Raw genomic sequence first — 7354 nt, 5'->3', positions numbered from 1 at the left:
CCTTTTTCCCCCATTAAATGTCGTGCCCAGGTCCACCGCATCACACGTAGACAACTTTCGGACATCTTGCTAGTTATTCTTAGTCTATGTCAGTTAAGGACTCGTTTCCATTAATTATGACTCTTCGTTGCACCAGAATGTGATTATATGGCACCAGTAGTGAGTTTAGGACCTTTCCCATACCTCCTTCCATCTTCTTCCCCAAACAACAACAACAACAACAACTACAACTACAACTACAACTACAACAACAATTACAACAACGACGACGCTGCGCGGGGGGAGTGTGCGTCCTCCCACCAGCTCGGTTAGCCGCCATGACCATGCGCTCCACGGGGTTACCACGAAGGGGCTGGCTGTCAGCTCCTCGTCAAGGGCGGAGCCAGGTAAACCCCCCGCACGCACCCAATGAGAAGCAACGTGCCGATTCCACGAGGCGGAGCTAACGAGCCGAGGGCGTGTCACTCCCCGCCGGATATACGAAGCGACTCACCGGATGTGAGGTCAGATGCGCCCCCAGCTTGAAGAAGAGCAAGACACTACCTCGAGCGCTGTGAGACCTCCCGCATCTCTGGACCGGACGGACCGAGTCGATTCTGTCCCTGAGCCCAGGTGCACCTGGAGCCATCGATCCTGCCTTCCCTAGCCATCAATCCCCGTGTGAGTCAGCCTTTTGTCCCGTTTATCTGTCGTCTGTTGGGGTTAATATAAGATTGTGTCTAAGTGCTTGTCTTTCTATGCTGTACCTCTCGTCCCTGTAATCTGACCTTCCGAACGAATATAATCTCCTCCGGAGGTCTTGAGAACCGTATCCCTGGTGTCGCGTCATTTTAATCCCAGCCGTGTGTCTTTTCCTTCATTGATCTAGCGTAGCGCGATTAGTCAACGTTCGGGTATAATCGGGTAACTTGTGCAGACGTGGTCATACCAAAACCGCTCGGTAAACTAACATCCACCACCGCGTCTGTAACAGCGTGATTTGTGCGTGAGGAGGTGATTCCGGCGAGCAGCGATAGGAATCGCCGGCCTCACCGAGTAGGGCCCGCGAAGGGAGCAACGTGCGGCTTCGCGGCGAGGAGGTGATCGGAATCAGAATGGAATCGTGGGCCTCCCAGAGTATTAGCACGCGATGGGTGCAGTGCACGACGATTCGCGCGGAGGAGGTGATTCCACCGAGCAGCCGGAGTGAGCCGGCCGTGTGAGGCACAGCGTGATTCCGATGAGCAGTGCGCGATTCGCGCGGAGGAGGTGGTTCCACCGAGCAGCGAGGGGATTCGCGTGGAGGAGGTGATTCCACCGAGCAGCCGGAGTGAGCCGGCCGTGTGAGGCACGGCGTGATTCCGACGAGCAGTGCACGATTCGCGCGGAGGAGGTGGTTCCACCGAGAAGCGAGTGGTCAGGGTGAGCCGGCCGTGTGAGGCACGGCGTGATTCCGACGAGCAGTGCGCGATTCGCGCGGAGGAGGTGGTTCCACCGAGAAGCGAGTGGTCAGGGCGAGCCGGCCGTGTGAGGCACGGCGTGATCCCGACGAGCAGTGCGCGATTCGCGCGGAGGAGATGGTTCCACCGAGAAGCGAGTGGTCAGGGTGAGCCGGCCCGTGTGGAGGAGGCGATTCCACCGAGTAGCGAGTGGTCGGAGTGTGCCGGCCGTGTGGAGGCATGGCCGACATGGGAGTCGTGATCACTCGCGTGGGAATCTCATCTCGGGCCGAGGCACGCAAATCTAGGATGATTCTCTCGGACGGAGCCGTTAGCGTTTCGAGCAACCGAGGCTAGACTCGTACCTTCGGCGCCAAGCGGGTCCGTCGTTCCGACGGGGTTGCGGCCCAGGACATTTCCCAGTGGCCTCCTTCAGCAGGCGCCTTGCCGGAGTCCGTCATGCCTGCTCCGGCGTTCGGGCCTCAGGAGAGCAGTTTGCGTTTTGACGACGCGGTCCCGCAAAAGGCTTGCGAGGTCCGCATCGCATCCGGTCCTTTTGAGGCAGACCGGCGGCGAGAGTAGTCGGAGCTCCGTAGCGGGAGCTAGCTCGACGGGTCCTCCGCCGGTCATTCTTCTCCGAGGTGGGCCTCGCAGGAGCGCGGAGAATGTCGGGAACGCTCGTCTGTGATCTGCGTTCATCCGGCCATCGCAAGACTCGTGTCCCGCCATTTCCGAAGATCATAATTGAAATTAAGTGTTGTGAAAATCAACCAAATCCACAACTCGTCCCATAGATAGGTTTAATTTCAATTAGATCGTAACATCATCCTGTAAAATACACCATGCAACATATATGTCAGGATCAAGGCATCATATGAGAAAGATTGGATATATCAGTCAATGCAAGCAAGCCTAGAATATAAGTGGGTACGTACCATTCAATTCTACATGTCATTGTATAAAGTCGCAGGAGTGGCCTCGAGTCGCGGACGTCCCGAGGTCTTATAGACACCGCCCAGTGGTTTAAGTGAGCGTCACACCTGGGTTCAACTTACATTTTCACCACATACATTATATAATTACATTATATTAATAAATGAACTGTCTGCCTTCATTTCAGCATGGACCTACATACACCGAACTACACTCCACACTCCATTGTTTCTTGCAGGACTCACAATCTCCCCACTGAATTTGAAACAGATTGACAATATACTTCTTCATTTATATATTTGGCACTCATGTATCGGGGTGCACGCGTTGAGTCATAATGAGTGCCTGACCCCTCAATACAGGAAAGTGCCATAAAAAATTCCCCAAGGATGACGAGATGTCACCCGGTGGTTTCTGAGTCAGCAGACCCTGCCAGTCTAAGAAACCATCAGAAAACATTGTGTGGACCCTAAAACACACTTTAGTGGTTTGGCATCCAGACTAAATTATGAGCTCAACAACATGGACCACAGAACTCGGTGATGCAATATGAACATGTGATGAATGGTGCAGAATCTCACATGTAACCCATCAAATTTTTGGAGCAGATGTTAGAGTGAGGGTCCACGCAGACTGTGATGTAGCGGATGCTGAGGTCTTGAAAAAATATTCAGTGGTCATACATCGAATCTTGTTCAAATAAAATATTCTGTCATGTGAACTGTGGCATGATAAATAATGCATAGAACCTGCCATGAACATTTAGCACAATTTTTTTTTTTAAATGATAAATAATGAATATTTGGAAAGAAGGCCATATGAGGGAATTTTGAGTATCGGAGGGAAAGATACACATCCATTATTTCAGAACCAATTTTGTGGGTGTTAAAGGGATTCCATTTTAATTAACTAATATCGGACAGAAAGATCACCAACTAACCCCTGGGTGATTATACTGAGTAAAGCTTGTCGTTTAAAATGTGTACAAAGCTTAAATGAGCTGAGATTTCCTACTTGGTATGCAAAACACGCTTTTCTTACAACTCTGTATTTGATGTAGGTCCAGGTATCTTAAACGAATTTGCAGGTATGCAAAGGCAAAATATGGCATTCAAATTGACCATGAACACAATTTGCTCTGAGCAACACACAGCCGAATATGTTTCCTTCGAGATTTGCACATAATGGCGATTAATTGTTTTTTTTTGTTTGCATTACAGATGACATATCTCAGACAAATGAAACTCAGACAGCGGACATGTTGGGTCGGAATTGCCATTTGTCGACAAGATGTGTAATCGCTTTCACAAGATGTGTAATCACATGTAATTTACCAAAAAGTATGTGCTTTTGGCTTGAAAGATGAGAAACATAATGCTCTTTGACATACTGCTCAAAATGTTCTCCAAACTAGAAACAAACAATATAATCTGACAAACGTTTCATATTTCAATACATAAGCATTTATATACTAAATAGCCAAACTGTGGTTTTTGATTGGATGTTTGGACAGTGTATTAGTAAATCAGTGGGCGGAGCATCGAAGGACTGCCTTACACCCATTGGCTGCCCAGCTGGCCTCAGCCGCCATGTTCCTTTCGGGTAGGCCCAAGCTATCTGCGGAAGCGGTATACAGTATTCACAATCGCTATGTCTTCCATTTCAGTCTTCGCTTCAGTGTAAAGCAAGGATGATCAAATATATATCGAAAGGTTGCAGCTGATAGTCCCGGCATAGGCCTTGAGAATGCGATAGCACATATAGGCCTCAGGCCTCTTCGAACAGCCTCTTTCTCAGAAGCAATCCTGTTGTTGTTGTTGTGAAGTTAATGTTGAGGTTGAAGAGCAGAGCCCTTGCTTGAGACGGACGAAGTGACGGGCACGACACAGACTCGTCCGAGAAGATGTTTATTGTAAAAACCAACTCGGGAACTCTGAAAAGCCCGTTTATCGGGCTGCATATATATCAAAACCAGAAAGCACAACCGAAACCGAAAGCCACGCCTCTTAGGCGAGGCGCGCTTTGGTGGTCACGTGACCGACAGGTGCAAAGGATTATAACCGCACGCGCGGCACGCTTTGGTGGTCACGTGACCGGCCACCCCGGCGCCGTGGTTTGCCCGCCGGTTACGTCACCGGCTGGAGCAAGGAGATTCTGTTGCTGGTCTCGCTTGGGGGACCCATGGGTCGCTACAAGGTAACATTTATTTTTCCGAGGCGTTGTTTACTTCAAAAACGAACAGCATTTCTCTGCACAACCTATTGTTATAACAGGATAATTCACACACACCTTAACCACTGATCAGGTATGATTCCTTTATCTCACGGAGTTGTGTATTCTCTTGACAAAGTGCTCCCTTGCATCCAATCCTCCCCGTCTGTTGCACTGAAGTTCCGCGGGCTCAACCAGCATTATGTAATGTGATAGGAATTAAAAGGAGTAAAAGGGCGTAGTTGTTACCCCCGCCACCGAAGGTGGACTGAGGTTATGTTTTTACCCCTGTCTGTCTGTCCGCAGCATAACTACCCGATGATATCATCCGATCTTGATGAAACCTGGGTGGGAGGTTGATATCATGATCTAGTTGTGTCCTGCCTAGAGTGGGCGTATTGCGCCCCTTGTGGGCGGAGCCTCGCCCAAAAAAGATGTCTTTTTTGGGGGTAATCGAGTTCAAGCTACATCTTCTCCGAGGGGTTTGGTGGAATCTGACAGGGGTTTCGGTATTTGGTTAGGCCAATCTCATTTGTCTAGCTCCACGGAGCTCGATTTTTCATTTTCGCCCCAAGGTCAAGGTCACAAGGTCATGAAATTTAGAAAAGTCGATTTTTGATGGTTTTATTACATTGTTCGCTTCCTGATAGGGTGAAATGTCGTACATGTTTTTATATTATCACATACATCATGAAATACAAGTTTTCAACAAATTTCAGAATCTTCGACCTTTGACCTTTGAAGGTCACAAGGTCAAATTTTCAAAGTTGTCGGAATCGAACAGAATTTTCGGTATTGTGTAGCTAACTAACCTCATAACTGATTACACATTATTTTCTATCTCATTTCAAGATCAGTAACCTTCGTTTTGACTTTTCTGGGCCTGGCCTGTCCGGGCCTGTTTCGGTTATAGTCCATACTTTGTCATTGAATACCGCTCGCTCGTGAACCATCATCGTCTCCTGACTTGTTTTATTTACCTCCATGATAATTCCCCTCCTCATGCTCCATGCTGCGATCACCCCAATCACCTCCTTCCAAAAAAATCCTTTCCCATCTCTCAGAATAAGAAAATTGATACAACCATGTGCTTCTCATGGTCCTCTCATGGTCCCAACCTCCCTTCTCATGGCACCAAACGAAACTCCAACCTGCTAATTACGAAAAGGATCAGAAACCAGGCTCTCGGCACCAGCTTTCTGCTATGCAAGACACCTGAGTGATGTTCATGCAAGTTCTGAAGAGCTTTGTGTGACTGGGTCAAGAGATATGAGATGGGACGAGGGATAAGAGCAAGCATAGCTCAAGAGAAAGCTCAGATAGCACACATCGATTGTATTTATGTAGCTGTGGATCCATCCGTAAAACACCATTCCTGAGATACAAGAGCAACATATATTCAAAAGACATTAAGCTGGCTCTGCCTTCGGCATCTTTCAAATAAGAGTTTCCATATTTGAGACAACACATAATACAAATATATTCTGCCTACAGTTCTCGCCAAACTATGTACGTAATGATCTCGCCAACACCATTGCAATCTCCAAAGAAGTCTGTACATTGCACACAAGGCTATCTCCTCTCTTCACCCCGAATGACCCTTCCATGCAAGATGCCTAAAGATGACAGATTGGGAGATGCAAAGAAACTTCACCACCAGTCTCGGCTCTCCATCACGGAGAGTGATGAGCCGTGCTCTGTGATGTGCAAGCCCCGCCAAGCTGGATGTGCACAGGATATTGCACAGATATGTATCACTACTAAGCACCCCCACTCGGCCCACAAGTACTCCTCTTGAGATTTTGAGAAACACTTGTTTTTCTTGCTCTGTGGTGTTGGTGTAAATATGCATCTCGCCAATGGTTGACACCATCCCAGTTGAAAATTGGTGTTTGATAGCACATCTCAGGCAGGCTTTGTCAGTTCTATTTTGTGCGCCAACAATTTTGAGGGCGGAGGACAAAATATCTACTGCTGGTGGCTAAAGCGGCGCTAGATCAGGCATAAAGCTACCTGGAGCAATATGAAGGAAGAGTTGCTCAAATTAGAAGTTTTCTTGTAATTTTGCGGTGCTGCTTCATGTTTCTGGAGAGGAGGAAAGTGCATTGTAAATAGTAAAACCATGTGTGGGTTGATGATCCAATCACAGTATAAAATGTGCTTAGACTCTCCTTACCCGCTGCCTTCATAACACAGTTAACTTTGAACTAAACTACCCTCCCACTTGCCTGGTTCTTTCAGGTACCTCTCCATATACCTCAAAACCCCCCACCATAGCATATTTATATTTGACTAAATAGCAAACCTTTACCCCCATCCTGAATCCTTTTCCATTTTGTCATACAAATCAGGTTTGTAAAATTGTATCTCCCAGGTCCCCACATATGGGCAGCAGCAGAAAGAACCATTAACTTAAGGACCATAAAACGAGCCGTGTCTGTCTATTTGTCGTGTTCTAACTTGAGAACGGATTAATGTATTTCAATGAAACCAACAAAGGTGGATTCGGGAACTACCAGGAAGGTTTGTGTTTGTGTGTGTGTGTGTATAATTATATATACCATTATATATATATGTACAGGGCGTATCAAAAAAAAGGTAATCAGAATTCAAGGGGTTAATATGCAAAGGTTATTTATTTTGACAATTTACATGTGGTTTACTAATTCAGAGGAGATACTCAGCTTTCCATTGATACCTTCCATGCATCATTGCTGTCACACATGACCGAGTACATGTTCATTGAAAATGACAAGTTCAAATCGCATTTTTACAATTTTGGCTAATTGATG

The 7354-nt window shown here is 47.2% G+C and overlaps 1 long non-coding RNA gene across 1 annotated transcript; it reads right to left on the bottom strand.

The window, feature by feature from the left end:
• Window positions 1-2201: 2201 nt before the first annotated feature.
• LOC144892789 (uncharacterized) lies at window positions 2202-2417 on the bottom strand. Its single transcript, XR_013623943.1, has 2 exons — window positions 2354-2417; window positions 2202-2246 (listed from the first exon to the last, which is right to left on the bottom strand). It is a non-coding gene; the product is annotated as an uncharacterized LOC144892789 (long non-coding RNA).
• Window positions 2418-7354: the final 4937 nt, after the last annotated feature.

This window comes from Myxine glutinosa, chromosome 7 (genome assembly GCF_964187855.1).
Source record: "Myxine glutinosa chromosome 7, kmMyxGlut1.1, whole genome shotgun sequence".
NCBI classification, from domain to species: domain Eukaryota; kingdom Metazoa; phylum Chordata; class Myxini; order Myxiniformes; family Myxinidae; genus Myxine; species Myxine glutinosa.
This window is presented reverse-complemented; position numbering and strand designations above follow the sequence as displayed.